Source organism: Periplaneta americana, chromosome 1 (assembly GCF_040183065.1).
Source record: "Periplaneta americana isolate PAMFEO1 chromosome 1, P.americana_PAMFEO1_priV1, whole genome shotgun sequence".
Taxonomy (NCBI): Eukaryota; Metazoa; Arthropoda; class Insecta; order Blattodea; family Blattidae; genus Periplaneta; species Periplaneta americana.
This window is the reverse complement of record NC_091117.1, coordinates 140,651,292-140,677,547: the sequence shown is the minus strand read 5'-3', so window position 1 is coordinate 140,677,547 and position 26,256 is coordinate 140,651,292. Positions and strand designations below refer to the sequence as shown.

Below are 26,256 nucleotides of genomic sequence, written 5' to 3'. Positions count from 1 at the left end.
TAGAAATGTTCAAATGAAAAATGTCCCATAGACAAAAAAGTCCAAAAGGAAAAATGGGTCATTATACAAAAATGTTTATTTAAAAAGGGAGCAAACGTATGAAAACAATACAACGAGAAAAGGAACTCTATACGAGAATGTTTTCAAGGTGACACACAAGTGATTAACTCACGAAAGCAATGTTTTTGTTGTTATAAAAATGAAAGACTTCGAAAATTATTACCGGTAGTACTTTGTAGTAAATCTCAAAGATAATTTTGAAGAAGAAGTTATGGAGTTCGTTCAATATGTGGATACCAAATACATCAGTAGTAGACCAGCAAGAGGAAGGAGAAGGAGGGCTTTCTCCCTAAGTTCCCACCTGAAATGTGGAATGTTTATGAATTAGTGTTAAATGGTCGCCAACGAATGAACAACTCTATGGAGGGATTCCACTCTCAGTTTCAAAGATTAGTTATATCTCACCATGTAAATATTGGCGATTTACAGAACATTTAAAACAACAGCAGAATGAAACGGAAGTATTGGTGTCACAATTATTAGGTGGACATGAAAATATTAAACACCCACTGAAATTACCTTCACAATCAACAACAAGTGGAAAATCTTCTACCCAGATACCAGTAATTTAAAGTCGAGAATGATATTCCTCGCTACTTAAGAGTAATTTCTTTCCGCCTAAAATTGCATTCTGACCCACAATCTGAAGATGATGATCAAGGTGAACTTTAATGCATTTCTTCAGTGCCTTGTTATAACAATTCTGAATAAATTAACTGAACTAATTTAAATAGAGTTACAGTAACACTTTTTTAATCACTATTCATTAGTAATATATTTTTAGTAAGTCTGGACATTTTACACAACTTCGTTCGAAGTGGACATTTTAGGCATTGGATCATATTCAATTAAGGAATGGACCTTTTCAGATCTGGCCCATGACCAGTTTGGACATTTTAATTTTGAACTTTATGTAATTTGCCATTTTCTGAGCTTGGACATTTTGCATAAATGGACGTTACCACATTATGGACATTTCAGTATTGGACCATGTATCTGCTAACCTAATTTAATCGTCTCTGAATAACCTTGGAACTTAAAAAAAAAAATGTTCCATAAAATGGTCAATTTAACGCGTAACCAGACACCACCAGCAGACCTAATGAAGATTGTTATTATGTTCTTTCATGGAGCTGTTACAACCTTTGAGGAGATATGAAATTTGTTTTCTCCTGGCACTAGATGAATGCTGTGGGAGCTCCCATAATTGAACGACATATGAAGCCTCCGCCTAAGATAAAATGGTATATAACGTAGACAGCTGTCAGACGAGATTCGAAACCAAGACTGTGACTTTGACTCATCGTTAAACGTGCGCCTTATCTGTTACGTATACTATGGTCCATCTGTAATTAAAATATAACATATATTATTATAATTATGTAAGATACAGAGTGCTTCATGAATTAAAACATTTCGAACTTTATAGGGGCAAAATGTGACTGAGATTTTCTTGTGAAAATATTCGTATTTTGTGTCAGAGTAATATTCATTCATTCATTCATTCATTCATTCATTCATTCATTCATTCATTCATAGTGTTCTGCCCAAGGGCAGGTCTTTCACTGAAAACCCAGTTTGCTCCAGTCTTTCCTATTTTCTGCCTTCCTCTTTGTCTCCTCATATGATCCATATATCTTAATGTCGTCTATCATAATTTGATATCTTCTTCTCTCGTTCACCATTCCTTCCAATGCATCCTTCAATAGGCAGTTTCTTCTCGGTCAGTGACCCAACAAATTCCTTTTCCTCTTCCTGATTAGTTTCAGCATCATTCTCTTCCTGATTAGTTTCAGCATCATTCGTTTTTCACCAACTCTTTCCAACACAGCTTCATTTCTTATTCTGTCTGTCCATTCCATACGTTCCATTCTTTGTCATATCCACATTTCATATGCTTCTCTTCACGTCGTCGTAATGATATTTTTGCCCAATACAATGCCATACTCCACACAAAGCCCTTCGCTAGTCTCTTCCTTAGTTCTTTTTTCCAGAGGTCCGCAGAAGATGCTCCTTTTTCTATTAAAAGTTTCCTTGGCCATTGCTATCCTCCTTTTGACTTCGTGGTAGCAGCTCATGTTACTGCTTATGCTATAGTACATCCTAAGTGTTTGAAGCTGTTCACTTGCTCTACTGTCTCATTTAGAATTCTAGTTTGCCTTCTTTATTTTTCTTCCTACGACCATGGTCTTCGTCTTATTCGCATTTATCTTCATCCCATACTGCTCACAGCTGTCATTTAGAGCCAGTAGCATATCCTTTAGTATAATCTACTCTTCTGCTAACAACGCCAAATGAGAAGCAAATCTTATGCACTTTATTCGTATTCCTCCTACTATCACCTCCCCGTGTTCTGAAAACAGTTCTTCACTAAATGCCCCAAGTAGATGTTGAACAGGGTAGGTGATAAGAGGCATCTTTAACGTACTCCTCTTCCTATTTCATTTCCTTCTGGCATTTCTTCTCCTAATCTGACTTTGACTCGTTGTTCCATATAAATGTTACTGAACAGCCTCCTCTCTTTCCAATCCACATCAATTTTCGTTAAGACCCCCATCCGTTTATTCCAATACACTGTGGCAAATGCTAGGCCCACAAGTAATATAACGAAATAGTAGCAAATGTAAGGCATTATCTGAATCTTGTCTATCGAAACAAATGGGTAATATAGAACCAGTAGACTGGTTAGCTGAATATAGGTAATTTCTTCTTATAGAATCGTGAAGTCTTAATATAAACATTATACATTCATTCCAGAGAAGCAGATACTAAAGTCGCTTATTGAACGTGTTGCGGAACTATTTGAAATTATTTCAGCGAACTTCTTTGCATTATACAGTATAATCACTGGCGACAAGCACGTCTGTATCTACGACTATACAACGTTGCTTTGACTCTTTGTTATGAAAATTATGTTTCTTTGAAACGCTCTTCTAGGACAGAATAATTAAGAGCATTGTGAAATAATTGCTACACACAAGACGTCGAGAATTGGACTGAGGTGGACATCGCTTCTGGACATACTGTACTGAAATACTGCATTATTTGAGACCTACGTATATACAGAGTGTCCCATTTATCTTGTGCACCTATTATAACTTTTTTGTTTGGAGAGGTATTGGATTTTTTTGAGAGTTATATTAGAACGAGGGGCTAACACGAGTGTAGAGAATTGGCGCATGTAACTACATTATTGTACAAGATACACGTGACTAATCAATTTTTCAAATAGCACTACATACTTTAATCATGTTACATTGATTACACACATTAAGACGAGTTCAAAAATGTATCACAATGTCACCTTCCCAATCAATAACAACAAAATGCAAAATTAATGCCATCAGAATGTGCCGTTTGTTGTGGTGACCCATTCATCTTGTGCATTAACTTACACAAAACGAAAGACGACTGACGTCCGTACACGTCGTGTGTTGTGTGTTTGCTGTCTTAACATGTAAACAAACCAAACAACTGCCAATGCCACAATCCACGCACAGTGACCTGCACGTTCTCCGGACCTGTCCCCACTCGACTTTTTCCTATGGGGAACGTAAAGACAGTGTGTACCAGAACATTCTGACAACACCAGACGAAAAGTAGCAACGCATTCGACAGGCTTGTGTGTCCATTCAGCCAGCAACATGCCGGGCAGTTATACGGTCTTTCGGGGAACGCCTTCGAATGTGCATTAATGTGAATGGTCACCATTTGGAACATCTTCTGTGACTCTGATAGCATAACATTATCACATTAGAAGTACGTTTTTGTTTCGTTTTGATTAGGAAGGTGACATTATGATACATTTTTGAAATCGTCGTAATGTGTGTAATCGATGTAACATGATTAAAGTATGTAGTGCTATTTGAAAAACTGATGACATAATGTGTATCTTGTACCATAATGTAGTTACATGCACCAAATCTCCATACTCTTGTTAGCACCTCGTTCTAACATAACGCTCAAAAACAAAAATTCCAGTACTTATCCAAACAAAAATGTTATAATAGGTGCACAAGATAAATGAGACACTGTATACACACCGGGATTCCAATGGAAATTAAACGACAGGAAGTAGGCAACCAGGAAGACACCAGAGGCGACTGATGCAAGTAGGCCTATTACTCTCCAGAATGATTGCCGACAAATAGCAGTTCAAGAACCTAAGAAATGGGAAAGAAGAAGACGTGTTATTAATATTATTGTAGCGTCTTAAAGTAAGAGATTACTTCGTATTGTTTGTTATTGCTTCCTAGCAGCTCAAGTAGGAAGTAAACGCTTTCTCACGAATAGGCTATGTTAAAGAACTGCTTAGCCGTATTGCAACCTCTACACTCTACAGTATACTTATAAATTTTCTTACACTTATGAAATACTCTGTACAGTGCAGAGCATATCGTCGTTGTTCCTGCAATAACTCTTATGTGCAAAATATAAAATTTTTCAGTAGGAAGAAAAAACACATTTATTCATCCTATAGCAGCCGTACATAGGAGATTGTGAATTCTTACATTTTCGAAAGAATGAAATATAATTACATATAGGAGATTTTATTGTTTGTTGCTCACTATTTAAGTTATTTAATAGAGAAAAAGTCAGAAAATCAATAAATATGTCACATAGAAGTTATTGCAGGAGCAACGATGGTATGTAGCATTACTTCGTTTCTCTTGTTTTGTTCGTCGTAATCGTACAAGAATCATGAAGCACTTTTGAGAGGCCCTGAACAGAAGTGTGCTACAGACTCTGTGTAGGTTAGAAACAGTTTTAGCATTGGTATTATTACGAGTAATAGTATTACGTGTTGGAAATTTCGTAGAGATCGATCTGTGAGAAATGTAGGCGGTCAACACGCGGGCATCGATTGAGGCGGTCCCTGGAGGCGTCCTGAAGAAGCTAAGCTGTCGAGAAGAAGGACGAAGAGTGCAGTGAACTAGGCCTGTGCACGAACCGTTCCCCATTTAGGTAGCAGTTGCATCCGAACCTATTTACTGCGCTTTTATGTTCTTTTTTCTTTCTAGTTCCAACTAAAAGTTTTATTAATGGCTTTTATATTGTGAGAGTCTTTATGAACCATAAATTTTATAGTTGTAGGTCAAAGACATATATTCAGCATCTGAGATTCATCTTAAATGGGTCCTGCAATTATAATAAACTGCAAAATGGATTTATAGTTTGCGAAACTGAAGCTATGCATCAGTCTTTGGAAGGGCAATCTAAAATTTTGAGGAATAACTGTGTATATATGCATATCGTTTTGAATGTCATTCACAAATAAACGGTGCCATGTAAATGACAGTTTTTCTTTTCACTGCTTCCTTAATAACTAAAACTGTTATTTTACATAAGCCGTACAAACAGAATGAATTACGTGCTATCACCAGCTGACCGATATCTTTCTCTTTCAGAGTATATTTAGATTCAAAATTAAATTTTCAAAGTCAAGTGACATATAGGCTATATGTGAGAAAACTTTTTCCATAATTCATTCTCTCAGACACTTAACCAACGTTTTACCTCTCAGCCTTAAAAAGAACCTGATCCAAACTTTAGTGATGCCACACTTCGATTTTTGCGATTCTCTATTCACGAATCTAACTGATCTTGCCCACAGACTACAGCGTGTTCACAATATCTGCGTTGGTTTCGTTTGTAGCATTAGAAAATTCGATCATGTAACACCGTCACTAGAATTGTTGTCTTGGAATCTACTTAAAGAAAGAAGACATTTCAACTCCCTCTTATTACTATTTAAAATCATCCACACCTCCACACCCTCTTACCTAGCATCTCGTTTTGTTTACCTTCCACTACCTCGAACCCGGAACATGTACCTTCTCTCTATTCCTCTGCACAGAACATTCTTCTACTCATCATCTTTGAACATATCCATTCCACGCCTCTGGAATTCTCTTCCTGACCATGTTAGAGACTGTCGGACAATGTCAAAATTCAAATTTAAATTAAAGAATCACATTTTAGTTCATGGAATTGCTTGTTGAACACCTGTCAGGTTGCGCAACTTCGGCTTAACATAATAAATATTGTAATTATGCTTTGTAAAATTTACAATGAATATGTAATGTATTTAATAATAATAATGATAATAATAATGATAATGATAATAATAATAATAATAATAATATTATTATTATTATTATTATTATTATTATTATTATTATCAGTTATCACTATCATCATTGCTATCTCTGTTTTTCGTTTCCTTTTTTTCTTCTGTTAGCTCGGTGAGAGCTCTATAGTGTCCTTTTGACCCTGTTGACCCTCTATAGACCTTTAATTTAATTTGTATTATTTTCATCAGTGTTTGTATTTCTTTTTTGTATTCATATGTGCTATCTGGTGGGATGGAAGAGAAGACCTTATGGCCTTAATTATGTCAGATTAAATAAACAAATAAATGAATAAAATAAATGTAAATTACCGTACTATATTATTTCGACGATTCGCCAAGCATTTCTCTATTCCAAGTAATTTCTGCGTAAGTCACAAAAAGTACACAAAATGTGTTATGGAAATATACGAATGTTTCTTTAACCCCAAGGAAATGCCGTTGATACTCATTTCTGTTAGCGGTTGAGTAGATCCTGGCCCCTAGTGCGGCCGAAAGGATTAGATCAACGGAAAAATCCAAGACCTCAGCGGGAGTCGAAACCGCGATCTTCCGGCTTGCAGCGTTACACCTTAACCGCGACGCCACCGCATGCCCCAACTGTATTGGGTGCATTTTAAATAAATAATCTTCGGAAAGCATTTGGTATTTGAAACCGCAGTACATTGAAGGGAATCCAAATCTAACTCTTTATGAAATAACATAAGGGAAATGTTCCTGAGATCGAAGCGAGGACCTACGCGAGAAATATAAACGCAAACCTCCTGCTTCTTGCTTACTGCAGTATACTACAGTATATAGGCTACGCAGTACATACCATTTCACTATCACTAGGTAAACTGCCAACAATGCTCATACCGTTGAGGAAAGGACTATTTCGTGGTTCGAATTTTGGCGCATAATGTACGAAACTCGTTTCGACGTTGAATTTCAATAACTGAAATGAATACTCTGTTTCTTACAACAAGAACGATGGAAACATACGACTAAAAGGTCGCCAGACATATTTTAATACAAGCTAACGACCAAACCTAACGTAACGTAACATAGAGAGATTAATATCCTTACAAGGACTTACTTACTTACTTACTTACAAATGGCTTTTAAGGAACCCGAAGGTTCATTGCCGCCCTCACATAAGCCCGCCATCGGTCCCTATCCTGTGCAAGATTAATCCAGTCTCTATCATCATACCCCACCTCCCTCAAATCCATTTTAATATTATCCTCCCATCTACGTCTCGGCCTCCCTAAAGGTCTTTTTCCCTCCGGTCTCCCAACTAACACTCTATATGCATTTCTGGATTCGCCCGTACGTGCTACATGCCCTGCCCATCTCAAACGTCTGGATTTAATGTTCCTAATTATGTCAGGTGAAGAATACAATGCGTGCAGTTTAGAACAAGGACTATGTTAATTAAATCTGTAGACTCTGTATATGACGAAAAACGTACGACTGACTAATGTCTAATGTTTTCATATCATGATTTCATTGTGTAAGAGGGGATGGTATACAGTGATAGTTCGTAACAGGGAAAGGATCTAAACTGTAAAAATAAATAAATAAATACAAAGACAATACTGATCATGTAGCTACTATAGTTGTACACTCCCATTCTTCAATTTGATTCCAACACACTCGTAATACTCCTTGCTAGAGAATGTGGACAGTAAAACCTAGATCGTTCAACATTAAGTTATAATACTCGTACATATTTGCAAATCGTCGTTGTTCCGGCAATAGGCACCGTGCAAGCTCCTCTGGTGGCGATTGTTGTTACTAACTGCGGGACAGCAGCGATAGAGTTGTGCTTGAAGCGTATGAATATATTTAACAACTCAGGTTAAATGATTAGAAATATGAATGATCCTAAAAGGCGGAAAGGTAATGCAAATTGCTGTGTTCTTGAGTGTAGCAATGCTTATAGGAACACACCAACCGATATTGTTTTTATTCATTCCCAAAACAGAAAACTCAGGCGCAACGACGCTAATTGTGGATCCATGCAGTACGCAGACGAAAGTAAATAAGGCTACACTGCTTGTAATCATAGTATTATTACATACTAGGCCTAATATAAAAAATAGAATGTATATAGTATTATGTTTATAAATAACCATTAAGTTAACAACGGCAGAAATTTATCATTTAAATTTCAAAAAGTACACAATTACTGAGTTCTTTACATATACATTATGTATAATATTAGCAACAATAAATAATAATATAAGATCAATGTTTTCGTAATATGACTGTTCGCCCTCATTCAATGGTCTGAAATCTGATTTAAATGCCAAACAACTTCACTGATATTTCAGGAACTTTGTAGCTACATTTTTACACTCCTCTAGCAGTACTAAACTTTCCACTGAGTCTATATAAAATAATTAAAGATTGGAGATTGCTGGGTTTGCAGTGAAAGACCTGCCATTGGGCAGAACACTATGAATCAATAAACCCATTCTTAACTTTTTTCGGCAGAAAGCCGCATGTAATTTCTATATCACACATGACTATGAATGACTGCGAGCATGTAGTTAATTAGGAATTGAGACACTGCGCGGCGCCACCAGTACGATTTTGAGACCCATGCACGGTGCCTATAACTCCTATGTGACATATTTATCGATTTTCATATTTTTGCTGTATTAAATAACTTAAATAGGGATACAGCAAATAATAAAATCTCCTATATGTAATTCTATATCTTTCTTTCGAAAATGTAAGAATTCACAATCTTCTATGCACTACTGCCATAGGAGAATAAATGTATTTTCTCTTCCTACTGAAAAATTTCATATTTTGCACATAGGAGTTATTGCAGGAACAACGACGAAATTCTGAACAATTTATATAACCATTATATTATGTGGTAATTTCGTTGAAGAGCGAACATTGAGTTGCATTCGTTAATTTTATATTAAAAGGTTACAATAAATATTCCGTGAATAACGTTACTTTAAATATTAAGGTTATTTACGTATACATACATTATCATTTCACGGGGGACTAACAACATTCTGAAAGAATTACTATAATACCTACTTGAGTTAAGCTCCACTTGCTCTGTTAGGCTCTATGTCGTTGTAGTTAGTATCACACTATCAGATTATCTTACTACGTTTAAATTAATGGTTTCAGATTGAGGAATCCATTCCCATCTGCATTTCTCTATCGTGTTGTTGTCAAGCAACGAGTTACATTGTCACGTCAAATTCATTGGTTGCTTGGCATCCGTGTGTTAGCTGCATCGTTAATAATTTTGATATGTAAGTTATTTTTAACATGGCAGTGAAAGTAATATTTACAATTGATTTCTTAATTGCCGTGGCAACATTCTTGAACAGGTCTGAAATACTTACAGTACTAGTTTGACAGGTCTGAAATGCAGTAAGAGTTGGAAATAACGTAGCACTCAACAGAATAGTAACCTAACAACCAAACCTTGAATTAATGGATCTTTACCAGAATCTATAAATGCATTAATTACTTAGGATATTGATTGTAATGTGCAATGTGCAATTTGACATGTTAACATTAAGAATCGAGTCAATTTAAAGAGATAGTTGATCGTAACATTGAATAATGGCATCATAAGCTTGCTGGATATATACATACATATTTAGATTTCTCAATGAAGTATGCCAATAACACAGTTTCACTGGTATGAATATTATCGTCTTTATCTAAACAGCACTTTCGTAAACATTGTAACCTACTTCATACATTATTCTTTGATTTTTCCAGCAAAAGTGACGCACATGCTAGACCCGCAGCTTCTTCAACATCAATCTCACTCATTTTTGCAATATTTTAGTCTAATTTTACTGCTTCATAACTATTAAAAATTCAAACATTAAATTGCGATACATAAACAAGTAATATAGCAACCAAGTCATGTGTTACACGAATTAATTAATCTTTATTGGAGTGGAGATTTGTAAGAAAACAGGAATTACTGTAGATAAGACGTAAGCGTGAAAACCATTTCTGACGACTTCCGGTTGTTTCCACTCGTGGGGTCTTGGCTGAAGGCGAAAACATAAATGGAGTGAAATACGTATTCTAGCATTAGCCTGTACCGGTATGTAATTTATTTACACTGATGTTTATGTCACCTACAAACATTTTATATATGCTATTTATTTATATTGATGTACATTTAATGTGTCACCTACCTACTTCTTTGAAGACAAAACTAAACTTTCTATAATGTATTTTATTACATTTTCACAATTGCCGCCGAATAATAAATGAATAACACCTACCGACAAATACAAATAATAACAAATGAATGACACCTGTCGACAAATAACAAACGGCGATCACGCTTGAAAATGTTAGCGTCCAAAAACAAATTATTTATTTAAATTAAAAATGATTAATACTAATTTATTTTTTATTAATATCGGCCAAAAATAATATGTAATATATGTGTTAAGTGCATAACAGGATCTCGGAAATAGAGAAGACTCGACGTTTTCTCTAACTTTTCCTCGATTCATTGCGCCGAGTTAGCTCTCGTATCTGCTTCCAGACTAGCCGGCCCGGGTTTGATTCTCGGCGGGGTAAAAAATTTTCTTGTAAAATGTCTACCTCAGGAGTAGGAGAGATGGCGTTGCACAACTTCTAATCATTAAATTGTGCACCAATATGCCAGGGTTAAATCCCAAATTTCTCCGCAGTGCATATGAAGAGAAGGCATATGTCACTGTTTATAGCAATTCGTCCGTCGGATGGAGACGTTAAGCCTGGCGGCCCCCTTGGTGCTATTCGAAAGGAGTAGGCTACGTGCCGGCACCGGGTTCCTCTTCTCCCTTCCTCACCTTCATCATCATCATCATCATCCTTCTCACCTTTTCCCTACACTACACTTACACGAAGGCGTAACATACACATCCTAGTACACGTCATAACTCTTCACAGATACACATCATGCATAACATGCAAAGTGAAGTGAGTAGACATTAGACACACACACACACACACACACACACACACACACACACACACACTTTTCCTCGATTCTGTTATTATCGGTGAGCTCTATACTATACTGGAGGCACAACTCAATGCTTTAAAAGCGTGAGCGAATGCTGAGCGCCTGAGCGTATTGCTATCTCTTTCTAACATGGTGTATTCTTTGTCTCTCTTGCAGTGAATGCTATCGTACACAATAACGGTATTTTTATTGCTTACTGCGCATGTGCAACATGAACCTCACGAAAGAAAGATTCATAAACACATTAGTTGGAAAGAGAGAGCAATACACTCTCCAACATGGCAGCTAAAGTCGCGCTTTCAGACAGGAAAGAGCATTGTGGTGCCCTGTACAGGGCTATTAAGATACCTTTGAACCAATATATAATTAGGCTACGTAAGTAAGAGTTTGACTTACTGAAATCAATAAAGGTGCGTCATAATTTCTTTTTGAAGTAACTACGATTTATTTCCTTACGAATGTATTGTAATAATTATACATTTGATATTTTATTATGTAACTAACTAGACTATGATTTTCATGGTCTCGTATCACCCAGATAATGAATTCTGTCTTGGTTTTCAAGTTGAATGATAGAAATTTTAATACTAACAAATTAAAAACACGTTTACAAACTCGATCAGAGTCATTAAGTTTTAAACTCAATTTTTTAACTCGAATCTATTAAAACTTTTTATTATTCTTTCTTTGTAAAGAAATAAATTAGTGGCTGTTCTGTTTTCAAAGTCATAAATTAACTTCTGACTTCAGTTTTATTTTGCATTATAATTAATTTAATATCGATATTGTATATTATAGTAATTACAGTTTAATTGAAACTTTTGTGTTGTTGGAATTTGGACATGTAATTTTGTGTGAATCCATTTTAAACTAACCAAAAAGTGCCGACCCTGGCCATGTCGTATACAACGGCAAAGTCGCAGTTGTTGTAGATTTGAATTCCATGTCGATGTAATGTTCTGTGTCGTTTTAGGGAAAGGACCGCAATTATGCCGACTTAAAGTTACGGAACCCTTATGGTATTATCATTGCACTACTAGTAGATATAGTGAGAATCACGTAAGAGTAATTCCTAAGATGCTAATTTGGCCGTCTCTTCAGTGTTGCCAACTAATAGATACCAAATATCACACCAAACAGGATAAATTCACAATGCCATGTACTGAACTACTACTACTACTACTACTACTACTACTACTACTACTACTACTACTGCGTCTGCTGCTGGTGCTACTACTCTACTACTACTACTACTACTACTACTACTTTTTTCATTTCGTTTATTATATTCCATAGACCTTACATTAACAATGAAGCTTTAAGATGTGGAACAAGTCAAAATTTTACAAGATTACAATTACAATTACAACTACGATTTTTACAATATTTTACAGTTTTTACAATTTTACAATTTTGCAATTTTCTACAATTTCGTACAATTTTCTACAATTTTTTACAATATTTTGGTGAGATGTAGTGAGATGAGGTGAGGCCCGAGGATTCGTCAAAAGATTACCTGGCATTTGCCTTATGGTTGGGGAAAACCACGGAAAAAACCCAACCAGGTAATCAGATCAAAGGGGGTGAAATGAAGTGAGGCCGAGGACTCGCCATAGACCATCCGGCATCAGTCACAGGGCTGGGGAAAACCTCGGAAGAAACCAATGGGACCAAACGGGGGATCCAACCCAAGCCAGAACGCAGCTTCGAATCAGCAGTCTGCCGACTGAGCTACATCGATGGCGCTACTAAAAATATACAGTACATAGCCAATCAGATTATTAAATTTACAACACAAACGATTATTCATCAGTTAAGTTATAAATTAACAAGTTAATTCAATTTAAGGCATAAACAATTCAATCAGTCGAGATATACAGAAATTCATAATACATATCATGCAAATTACTTCAAATTACAAACATAAACAATTCATCAATAGAGGTATACAAATTACTATTCAATTTAAAGCATATACAATTCATCAGCCATACTATACAAACATATAGTCTACAATACAAAGTAAACAGATTAATTCAATTTACAAGCATACTTTCGTTAAACTATACAAATTTATACAATTCATGTCAAGTAGATTAAGTCAATTTATAATCATAAACAATTCATCAGTTGAGCTATACAAACTACTATACAATTTACAGCATATACATATTCAATTTACAGCATATACAATACAATACTACTACTACTGCTACTACTGCTGCTTCTGCTGTATGTGCTTATTTACCATATCTCATCTTTGTGTTGCGAGATGTTTTCTAAATGGTTCAATCTGTGAAAGAGTAGCCTATATTTTCCTCCTGAACCTCTCGCATATTATCTTGATAATAATTAGTTAGTATGTTCTAATATTAAAATATATTTTGTCTGACGACATGAAATTTATTGCTGTGACTAAACAGTTTACGACGAAGTTTGTCGCTTAATGAACGTAACTCGTCTCCACGTCGAGTTTCGTTGGCATTATGAGATTACGAATTATATTTGTCTCTCGACGCACAATGATAGATCCCATGTGTGATTACTGGTCATTGAAATACAGATCATGATCTGGAGCATATTATGACGAAATATAATGTAACTCCGGTTAATTTTTATATATCTTCACTCAAGCATTTGGTGTTAGATTTTTATTAGTATTTTGGCACACTATCAGATTATTATTTATTTCTATGTCCTTTATCATTACTACTACTACTACTACTACTACTACTACTACTACTACTACTACTAGTACTAGTAGTGCTACTACTACTACCACTATTACTTCTAGTACTAGTACTGCTACTAATACTACTAATACTACTACTGATACTAATACTACTAATACTACAACAACAACGAATGTTACTTATGGCTTTCAAGGAACCCGGAGGTTCATTGTCGCCCTCACATAAGCCCGCCATTGGTCTCTATCCTTAGCAAGATTAATCCAGTCTCTACAATCATATCCCACCTCCCTGAAATCCATTTTACTATTATCCTCCCATCTACATCGCGGCCTTCTCAAAGCTCTTTTTTCCTCTGGCCTCCCAACTAACACTCCATATGCATTTCTGGGGATTCACCCATACGTGTTACATGCCATCTCAAACGTCTGGATTTAATGTTCTTAATTATGTCAGGTGAAGAATACAGTGCGTGCAATTCTACGTTGTGTAACTTTTCCCATTCTCCTGTAACTTCATCCCTCTTAGCCCCAAATATTTTCCAAAGTACCCTATTCTTCAACACGCTTAACCTCTGTTCCTCTCCCAAACTGAGAGCCCAAGTTTCATAACCATAAAGAACAACCGGTAATATAACTGTTTTATAAATTCTAACTTTCAGCTTTTTTGAGACCAGAGTGGATGATAAAAGCTTCTCAACCGAATAATAACAGGTATTTTCATATTTATTCTGCGTTTAATTTCCTCCCGAGTGTCATTTATTTTTGTTACTATTACTCCAAGATATTTCAATTTTTCCACCTCTTCAAAGGATAAATTTCCAATTTGTATAGTTCCATTTCGACTACTACGATCGTTATTATTATTATTTTTTTAATACGCACTCACGATACTTTCTCCCTGGAAAATATTAGAAGTACTCTTAGAATTATATTTATTTATTAGGGTGAAGTTAAGGTCATCAGACCTTCTCTTCCCCTTCACAAGAAATCCACAATATAGAGTACAATATACAATATAATACATTATTACATTGAATGTCATTGGCTGTGTGATATATGCCACAGATGTTAGTAATAATATAAGTTTTTTTTTTATCCGTGGCGCCACAGCCCTTTGCAGGGCCCAGAGCGACCAGCCGGTTGCTGGCCTCACGTTCACATGCCGAAACAGAGATGGACGATCATCCAACCAGAATCGTGTGATTAGCACGATGAACCCAACCAGCCGAATATTAATATAGTTTACAATTTGAAAACAGACTACTCGTAATGTGGAATATACAATAATGAAGAAGAATAACGTACAGAGAGTTAACGAAACAATTTTACAAATAATAAACCTTAAGCTAAATACTTAAGGGGTAAAGAAAATACTAAAGTAATATGGGACGCTAGCTTACACACAGGGCTATATCATACGTTATCTAGCTGTCCACAGTGGTTTAGTTAGATTCGAAATCCTTTTTCTGTTCATCATCGGGTGTTATAATTTGTGCCTTACATGTACCCTACAATGAGATTAAACTCTATTATTACATTTTCAGGAAGATTTTACTTGACCATCTCCGGCCGCACCTGTGGCTCAAGCACTAGCGCGATGGTCTTCCATCAAGGCGGTCGGGTTCGATCTCCGATCATGTGATGGAGTTTGTAGCGGAAAAGGAGACGTTTCAGGAGTTTCTTGTCTTGGTACTCTTCTTTCTATATCATACCACTAACACACCACATTTCCCTCATTTCGTCTGTCATCTACAGTAGTAAAAATAGGCTTGAATGAGGTCTTGCGCGTAGTATAGGTTTGCAAAGCTGATACATGTAGGCGTTGGGGCTGCGGGCCCTATAGTTTATCAGGTACTCATCTCAGGATGGTGCCTGGATCTATTAGGTCTGAGGCGGGTTGATCCATCTGTCAACGTCGTATTCACGAATGTCATCCAGACCACCTGCCGGACTTGGACAGTCATCACATATATAGGCCGCGCAATGTGTTAATATAAGCCTAAATGGAACGTTGTCGAATACTTCCCAATGTGATATTCCCACTGCTAAATTTTCCGAATGATCATTTTTCGCAATCTTTGGAAAAAATTGTGTTGGGAATAATGGTCATTGTGAAGATTAAGTAAGGAATGTAAAATGCAAGGATCCTTTCCGGGTCTGAACCTCGAAAAGCCATGCCAAGCCACGATCACATCCGGAGGCCTTCGGAACCAGCTGCGCAACATAGGTCATTCCATACTGTATATTTCTTATTCTACAGTTAAATTGGTCATTCTTAAAAGGCACTAAGTCAATTATTGACGAAATGGACATTTTGATGGAAATCTTAAGTTTTTTCTGGATTTAATAGAGGATGAAACAAACGAATTATACTGTAGCCTATGTAAAGTCTTAGAAAAACGTTTTGTCGCACAGATACTTTATGTCCCAGAAAGGAGGCAGTGCGTGCGCATGATCAGAGGACGAGCGACCTGGTTTTGCAAGAGAAGGGCTAGTTGAGTTAATATCTAGAGACCGGATTTTAAAGGGAAAATCTTTCATCAAAAAAGGACAAAAAAGGGCAAGTTATAGCCAAAACACACTTCAGCACATTCACGGATATACATGGCACACACAATCTTACATTTATCTCTTCACAACATATGGAAAGTGTTGTATTTGATATAGTAAAAAAAGTACTTCAAAAAAGGAATATATTACTCCCTCAAAAGGGTGCTATTTTAATTGAAAACACACTTCAGCACATTCATGGATATACATGGCACACACAATCTTACATTTATCTCTTTACAACATATGAAAGTGTTGTATTTGATATAGTCAAAAAAGGACTTCAAAAAGGACTATATTACTCCCTCAAAAGGGTGCTATTTTAATTGAAAACACACTTCAGTACATTCATGGATACACATAGCACACACATAAGGAAAGTATTCAACATTTCAATATGTTTCAATATGGTCCTGCCTCTTTGAATTCAGAATGTCCTTATAAACAGAAAATGACCTACCTACTCTACTGGAACTAGAGGTAAAATTTTGTTTTTATCCTGAACTCTAAATCAGCACACTTTATTAGTTTCTCAATATCTGGAATCAGAAGAAGAACGATATTTATTTTCACTTGCATCGGAAAAAAATATAGGAAATTAACTAAATGTTTGTGATATTCTGTCAAAAAAGTACTAAAATAAGAGATGTTTTTAAAACAGGGGAAAAAAGGGAATACGGTCTGAAAAAGGGGGGAAAAGGGAAGTCAAAACCACATAATTTGGTCGGTGGAAGATAGTTTTGAACATTCCTAATTAATTATTTCGTGTTTCGTGTTGAAATAAAAAAAGGGATTCCCTCTAAAATCCGGTCTCTAGCAATAACATTAGTTTTGTTTCGTCGGTTGTCTGATCATGCGCACTGCCTCCTTTCTGGGACTTGTGCGACAAAACTTTTTTCTAAGACTGTACTTTCTAGCTTAGTATTATCATGATGAGTGATACGCAAACACAACAGGAACATAACTATAAATTATTAAGCTATAGTAGAATAGTTTTCTTCGGTCATTATAATACTGAAAGAAATGACTTACTTAGTGCGTTTTAGATGTTTTCCTCAGTCGTTTTATGTCCATCAACTTCATCTTGGTTCATGAATCATACCTTCTAGTCCGTTACGTCTTCTGAGAATTATGAACCATAATTAGATATTAACAAGTATCAGGACTCTCTTATCATGTTATATTGGCGAACTTCCACTGCTTAAGGCCTTAAGGCAACATAACACCGACGTAAAAGAGCAGACACACACTCATTTCCAACTGGAGAGAGATAGATTTCCACTTCCCTGCCGGAAACCCAACCTGAATACACTGGAATTGAAGCTAGGAACATCAGCATTTGTCCCACGGCGGAGGACTGTTTTATATTACCGGAGGTACAATAAAATATGTGACATGTCATCGAGATCTTCCTTACAAAACATTTGCTTGAAAAGGAAACAATTATATTAATTTCACCACGATAGGTACTCGAAAGTGAGTTCAATGGCGAACTAGCGAGGTAGAAGTTCTGACGCAGGTGTAAGCTTACCACATTTTCAACATGCGTATTCGTATATCCTCCCCTCCTCGTCACCGACGGGAGTTTTATTTTTCTGCTTCCAGTTGACATCGGTAAATTATACATACAGCTTAACAGATGGGATGTGTACGACCTTTTAAACTTGTCTCTGTCAATATAAATCAGTGATAAATATATTTATTGTCGTTATAAAATGCATATTTCATGCCATAATATTTTTAGGTAAAACATAATTCTTGTTTCCTAAGTTGGAAGTCAAGCAGATTCAAAGCCGTTCTAGAGAAATGTGCTCCTAAAAATTCTAAATTCCTATGGATTTTATTATATACTGTTACGTAATTGTTTTGTGTAAGATCAAGTTATAAATCAAGTGAAACCAGTGTTCTAGGGTACGAGCTGTAATATGATTGTGTTAAAATTGTTTCGACGGTGAATTTAATAATAGGTTATGTTTTCCCTGAAATATGTAGTCATCAGGGGTTAGGTCTTCTATAGTTAATAAGTTTAAAGGTATTCCTGCTATGTACAGGGGAAATTATTTAGTTATGAGGAAGGTGTGTGTGAAGTTGAATGAGAAAATTAGTATAAATAGCTATTAGTAGCTGAGCATAAGAGAAGTGAAGTAGGTTAATAAAGTGTGATAATTTATGTAGAAGGAGGCATAAGTGAAAGTGTTAGGACATGAACGACATAGTTAAGAGCAGGTATCAAGGTGACGATCCGTCTGTAAATAGTGTAAGTAAGGAATGCTGAGCCGAATACAGAAATGTGAAGTGTCAGCAGGACCTTACGGTGTCCTCTCCTATGACTCGAAGGGTAGTATTTCGGGCTAGAAATTCAACTGATCCACGTTTGACTATCGGCAGGAAAATGAGGTTCATCTCTTTTCCGTAGGAACTGGGAGTGTGACATATTATTTTGTTTATTCTTCTGTGCTGTTCTAATAAGCTATAATCTTGCGCAATGTTGACCATATTATGAAAAAACCCCTACCATTGTGAATGCCTATGGGCATGACGGGAATGGATGTACAAGGGTAAGATAGTACCAATACTAGGCGAGGGACATAGGCTACATCCAGTCTCTAAGGAATTTTTTCCACCTCCCCCGCGGGATAGGCTGACCAGACGTCTCTGATTTCCGGGGAAAGTCCCCGGTTTTGAGTTGCTGTCCCCGTTTTTGTCCCCAGAAGCTTTGACTTTGTTTCAATAACATTTTACACGTAAATATTGAAATACCGTGATGAAACTGCTGCGCTTCATGCACATTTCTGAACAGTTCTCAGTGTGAGACAGAAGAACAAGCGAGCAGTATGAGATATTCTGCACTCTTTGAGAAGAACATAGCATCTTTGTCTTTGGCCATCTTAGCTATAAGGGCCAACGAAACACCTTGTAATGATTGTCTATGGAAATATATTAATAATGGAGGTCTAGTGTTGTAGATTTACATACTTTATACACTTCAATTTCGTATTCTGTTGCGAGGTGAGCCACAGTTTCTCATTCCCCAAACCACTCCATTGTTTACACTTTTTTATACTTTTTGATACCTGTAGAAGAAATTTTATATAGAAGTTATACAGTATGACAATTCGAACAGTAGACCGTACTCTGTAAGGAAAAAGGCTTGTAATAACACTATATAGAAAAAATAACGTGCTAATACAATGTACAGTACTTAATATATTTCTGCAGAAAAAAACCGAGAGAAAACAGACGGATAATCCACCAATCTGTTAACAGAGTGACGGATAATCGGGGTTCTACTGTACTTGTAAAATGTGTGTAGACTTCAGTGTATACAATATTATGTGAAAGATATCCATGCATGCGTCAGTATTGAAATTTAAATCTTAGTGGCTATAAGCCTTGGTTTCTCTGAACCGACGCATGCGACGTGCAAGGTGCGATGCCCGCCACGCACAAATCCTGACTACACGAGAGATAGTGAGTGGTTTCTATAACTGCGAGGTGCGAGGTCTGCATATTTCGTAACTATAGAAACCACTCACTGTCTCTCGTGTAGTCCGGATTTGTGCGACGCGGGCCTCGCATCTCGCATGCGTCGGTTCATAAAAACCAAGACTTTAATAATTTATGTGTAGGAGTTATGTGTGTTCATGCATTTAATTAATAAAATTAAGATATTCTACAAATGTAGTGTGCAAAGTTCTATCACTGTCTCTACTGTTATCATACATGTATTTTCTGCAATATTTCATCGGAGAGTAACTAGTAACTTGAAATTACCGATGTCCCCTGCTGGACCATAAAAAATCTGGTCAGCCTACGGGAGGGAATCAAATCTGTATTTTTTGCAGTAGGCCTATACATCATCACTTGAAGCATATTGGACTCATTCAGAGATTTCAATACCTATATAAAAATATTGAGGTAAGCGGAATAGTAACCCTTTCAGCATTTTAGTAATTATTTATTCATCTAATATTCTCTTGGAATTGGAGGAGCTGTTCATAGACAAGGACATAACGATAAAGCGATAGTGAAGCAACGAGAGAACAAGAAAAATAGGGGAAGACGTCGCTTGAGATATAAAGATAGTCGGGAATTTAATTATCTCATTACGAAATCGGGCGCAGCGGACCTACTGCAAGCACCCGTCCAAAATTCCTTGTCCGAGGTCGATAAAGTCTTAATTCTGGAATATGTAACAAGAACGAGAGTGCGAGCAGGATGGGAAACCGCCTCTTATAAGGGGCTTAGTTATGTAGAGAGTCTAGTTTGTGTGCATTAAGTTGGCAACCATTAGGGCTATTCTATCTAGGAAAACACCAAAATCACGTATACAAGTAAATTTTTAGAAACCTCAAAGTTCAGGGCTTTCTAAGTTTTTAATCCTGAATCCTGAACATGCATCTAATCTAAAAGTTATAATCCTTGTGTCATAATGATATGACAGTGACGACTAGCCTATATGATATGCATCTACATTACATAAATTTTGTCACATTTTGTTCAGTAAACATAATTTTTAAGCATGAATTCAGAATATTTGCTACAACAGTGAATGTTGAAATTGTTACTGTGTATTGATTTTGGCATCACTTGTGTATTGCGGTTATTTAAACTAGTGTTTTCGACGGAATTCCATGTTTATTCATCCTTAATCCCCGATTTCATTGTGTATGGCGCTATTCTGTCTTCATTTAGATATACAATTAGATTTATCAAAGCGAACAGAACACGATTATTGCACTGTTGTCTATTAAGCAAATTATATGCAAAATGATTCGTGTGAGTTTGTCTGGTATGCTGTGTTTTGTTTTGAATAGTTCTAATTTATATTATGAGATATGACTAGATATAATTTAATTTGTTATACATTTCTACTATAAATAAGTATTTTGTTAATTTGGTAAATAGTTTATCATTATGTTACAGAATTTTTACAATAATTCCCCATATTAAGATTTCATTACCTGACGCAAGATGGACACACAGTGAGACTTTCTTTAAATGGAGCCGGCACGACTCTGCTCCTCAACTTTTAAGACAATGTAAGAAATCACATTGACATCTTAACGAACATCCATCCTCTGGCTGACATTTGAAACTACGACCGTAGGTTTCACGCATCGTTAATTCTCCGTCTTAACTGACTACACACACTGGACTATTTTCACCGCCGTCAACATCTGTCAAGAATTGCTCTTCTGTCCCTGCATTCGTTCCCGGGATGAAACAAGAACTAGACAAACTGCTAAGTTGCGGGATCATTGTGTTAACCACATGATTTTCCATACTGGTTGGATGATCGTTCACTTGTGCTGCGGCATGTGAGCGAAAGGCCAGGAGCCGGCTGGTCGGTCTTTTCCCTAAAGCCTTCGTTTTTCTGAACCGACGCATGCGACGTGCGAGGTGCAAGGCCCGTCTCGCACAAATCCGGACTATACGAGAAATAGTGAGTGGTTTCTATGGCTGCGAGGTGTCTCTTGCCTAGCTGGTAAGAAATTTTAGACTTAAAAACGTTTTTCGTGATTTCCCACAAAGTTATGGGAATGGACAAGGGTCCTTTTGAAAATGAGCTTCTCACTTACAGAGTCTATCTTCAGCATAGTTTCGCCCGAGATCTAAAAAATAAAGAGTAAGAATCAGACACTTTTCCTATACAAATGGGTGTGATTAATAAATGTAAGGAGTATGAAGACAGAAATGGTTTATTTAACATAGTTTAGGTCAAATATTCGAGATTCTGAAGTACTTTACTGTGGTATTAATTTCCAAATGAATCCAATTCTTTGTAATGAGTAATGCCATTATTATTAATTACAATCTAGACAAGTCATTGGTGTCAATGAAGTACGCGTGAACCTTGCATTGTTGTCTCGAGAGTATTCCTAATGGAATGAGGAAGCAGTTATGAAGTAATTTATCAGAAGGCTCCGCCTTGTTAAATTTAAATGCATGGAGTATAAAACAGAAAGTAAATGAAATATCAACATTATATTTCAATAACAATCATGAACAACGTAACGTTTCACGCAATTATGGGGATTCGATCAATCCCCTGTCACTTTTTGTTGAATTTTGCTGATTTATAATGTTAATATTTATATAGGATTGCTATTGTAATATACAGTAAGTCTACGAATGCGTTGAAAATTATGTTATAATTATTTATATTTTTATTTCCAGATGCACATGTTGCACGGAAGATAGATCCGGTGTCCAATATGGTGAGTACTGTTTGTTTTGAGAACATTTACTACAAAGATTTCAAGTAGGTCTACAATGTGGCGAAAAGCCCGCATATCCCTGTTATCAATGTAGATTTAAAATAATTTGACTTGCCTATAATGGACCAATCTCTGAAGTACTTATCTCTATGATTTTATTGAGGTTAGCGCAATAAAAGCTTTTAAGGTTTACAAACTTGTGGCAACCTTATTGATGATCTATGGATATCGGAAAACATTTTGAATAATTCACTAAAATTTTAGTCATATGCTGTTGTGAGTAAAACATACCTCTTAGCCGTGAAGACATCGCATGGGCAGTTGCTTTGGTGGAGGATGGACGCAGCCTTCGTTATGTGGCTCGGGTCATCAGAGCATCTCTTGGTAGCATTGACAGTGCAATGGAACGCTATAGGGAACTTGGAACATACGACAGGAGACGAGGATCATTTGTAGGAGGAGCACAAGTGCCAAGGATGACCCTGCAAGTTCTGCGTGATCGCCAAAGCACAGCAGTAAGGCAAGAAAGCGACTAGAAAATGTCGGCATGTGAGAGTGAGTGAGCGGACAGTGAGGAGGAGGTTTGCAGAAGCTAATCTTCTGTCCAGAAAATCTGCATATGGACCCCAACTCGAGCCACGGCACAGGCCTTCGTTTCGCGAGGCAGCACTCCAGAGCACTGGGCCTCTGTCCTCTTCACTGATGAGAGCCGCTTTAACCTGAGGTCTGCTGATGGACGAGAAAGGATGTGGAGAAGGCCTGGCGAGAGGTACTCGCCGAGGACTCTGTTTGGTATCGGCTCAGTAATGATGTGGGCTAGCATCAGCAATATGGCTCGCACTGAGCTCGTGTTCGTTGGTGGCGGGACCCTCAGTGCACAAAGGTACATCGAAGAGATCCTAGAGGATAATATAATGCCATTTGCACTTTTCTTTGGCCAGAACTTTATACTCATTCACGATAATGCCCGTCCGCATACCGTTCGTTGTGTTGTGCAGTACCTACAGGAAGTTGGAATACAAACCCTAGACTAGGCAACTCGTGGTCCCGACATAAATCCTATTGAGCATGTGTGGGAAATGTTCAGAAGGAATGTCCAACGGCGTGACATCAACACCTTGGCGCAGTTGAGGGCAACATTGCTGGAGGAGTGGGATCTCATTTCCCAAGAGGCACTGTAACGGTTAGTGGGCAAAATGCCTCAATGCTTGTACACCGTTGTGGCTGACGGGTTAGCGAGTCTAACTCCGAACCCAGCGAGCCCGGGTTCGAGCTCCGGTCGGGACGAGTTGCCTGGGTGAGGTTTTTTCGGGGTTTTTCCCTCACTCCTATGGATGAATATCAGGTAACTTTATCAGTCGATTGGAACCCCACTCATCTTCGCCACTTCCTTTCCTCCCCTATCATCCTTTCATTCATCATCCCGTTACTTCTTCTGGTTTTCAGATCGCAGCCTTCCGAAGCTGCTGGCTCTCTCGACCGGCCTCCGTGGATTGTATTCATGCGATGATGGATAGCTTTTGCAACGGAACCTGGGGCAGACCTTCTCGGTGGAGGACTTCCGCCTCGGACCGTTAAGGAAGCCTTGGGGAGGTTGCCGAAACAGGAGTGGTACATGGCCTCTGTTGGCTGTAGGGATCGGTCGTTAAGGGGGTCAAGTGATTAGGTCGGTGCGCGTAGAGGATCGGTGGGCACGCAACTCATCTCATATCGGGAAGTGTACAATAGACCTCAGGTGTAGTGTGTGGCATGTTCCCTCCCTCCCCCCGTAACAAGTAAAAAAATGAAAATGTGCCTCAACGCTTACAGACTGTCATAGACGCCGTTTTTAGTGATTAGTAACCTCAAGAGGTGCAGTGTAAACATTAACTTTGTTTTCATTGGCCTATGTTGTTAATAATGTTTGAGTATTTTTATAATAAGATATGTTGTTTTCATGGGAAATATTTTCTTAATTATAATAAATTAAGATTTTTATAAAAATGTGAAGTGTGTCACTTTTTGCCGGTCAGTGTAGATTATCGCTAGAAGATTTTTAAATTTGGGGGGGGGGGTTATTTTACGACGCTGTATCAACATCTAGGTTATTTAGCGTCTGAATGAAATGAAGGTGATAATGCCGGTGAAATGAGTCCGGGGTCCAGCACCGAAAGTTACCCAGTATTTGCTCGTATTGGGTTGAGGGAAACCCCGGAAAAATCCTCAACCAGGCAACTTGTCCCGACCGGGATTCGAACCCGGGCCATCTGGTTTCGCGGCCAGACGCGCTGACCGTTACTCCACAGGTGTGGACCGCTCGAAGAAGAAGGGTGTAGTTGACATGCTGAGAAACACAGATTGATAGGTAGATGTGTAGATAGATACATAGAAAGATACAGATAGATAATGGTAGAAATGGAGACACATAAATAATGGGCAAATGTATGTAGGTAATGTGTGGATAAGTTAGACAGATAATGGATGGATAGATATGTATTGACAAATGAAAGGTAGATAGATATACATATTTTAGACAGGTAGACAAATATGCGTACAGTTAGACGGAGGAACATAAAATGAGAGAGACAAGATATATATTTCCGCTCATAACCATAGCATTAAATAAGAATCTGGATCACTATATTGCACAGTTTTGTAGGTATCGATTCCTCGACGGAGATATTACAGTATGTGCATGAAATTTACATTTTCTTCTTAACTAGTAATAACACACTACCCGATAATCAATACAGACACATCGTCGTGTGTCTGCGTGTTTATTTCTGGCATCTGAATTTGCTAGATCAGTAATCCCAGCTGACAGTACGACCGGTTATTGACTTCTTTAGTAACTACACTAACTTTCAGTGCTTTCGTGACTTGACAGTTACTATTGGATTCTTGAGCGCTGGATGTGGTTTTTCCCCAAGCAGGCAAAATAATTTAAAATAGTCGATTGAGTAAATGAAGAGAACCGAGTGCGTAGGAGTAACTTCGATCTTAAAAGTTTGGGGTGCGAAATATACCAACCGCGGGTTACGGTTCTCATTTTCATGTAATGGGGCTGGGGTTTTGAATGTTGACGTCTGATTTCACCAAACCGTAGTAGCTTCTTCGAAACTCGCGGACAGTTAATTGGAACTGATACTTGCTGTCTGAAAATTATAATGTAATCCTATATGTTTTTTTTTTTTCGTGTTACTCGATAAAGTGAACTGATCAAATAGTTTTTCTTGATTAGGCTATATACTCGCATATTTGTACGTATTGAAGCGTTTCGAAATTAAGTTAAATCAGTAAACCTTTATTGGAGTTTTGAATACCGAACTATTGTGCTTCTAGTTTCATAGGGTAGAAACATGATCACTAAATTGTAAATATAGAAATGATCTACTAGCTACAGAAATGGATTAAATATTTTTGTAAGGTTTTACAGTGGTAGTGTTATGATAAGGAATGAAATTAACGAGGAATAGAACATAAATTATGACGGTATAGCTCAGTCACGAGATTACAATATTGTGAAGCACATTACTAAATACAAAACCTAATAGGAATTAAGGGGATGCGCTACTGAAAAATGACCGTTTTTGAAGAAATGTCATGTTTTTTTTTATTTTAC

General features: G+C 37.1%; 1 protein-coding gene across 19 annotated transcripts in view; it reads left to right on the top strand.

Moving 5' to 3' along the window:
- Positions 1-26,256, top strand: part of LOC138701480 (bromodomain adjacent to zinc finger domain protein 2B-like) — a 1,224,400-nt gene that overhangs the window by 567,057 nt on the left and 631,087 nt on the right. For all 19 annotated transcript variants that reach the window (XM_069828464.1, XM_069828446.1, XM_069828482.1 and 16 more), the window contains one exon: positions 22,615-22,655. The gene's annotated coding sequence lies outside the window, so the exon portion shown is untranslated. The remainder of the gene's footprint in view (positions 1-22,614; positions 22,656-26,256) is intronic.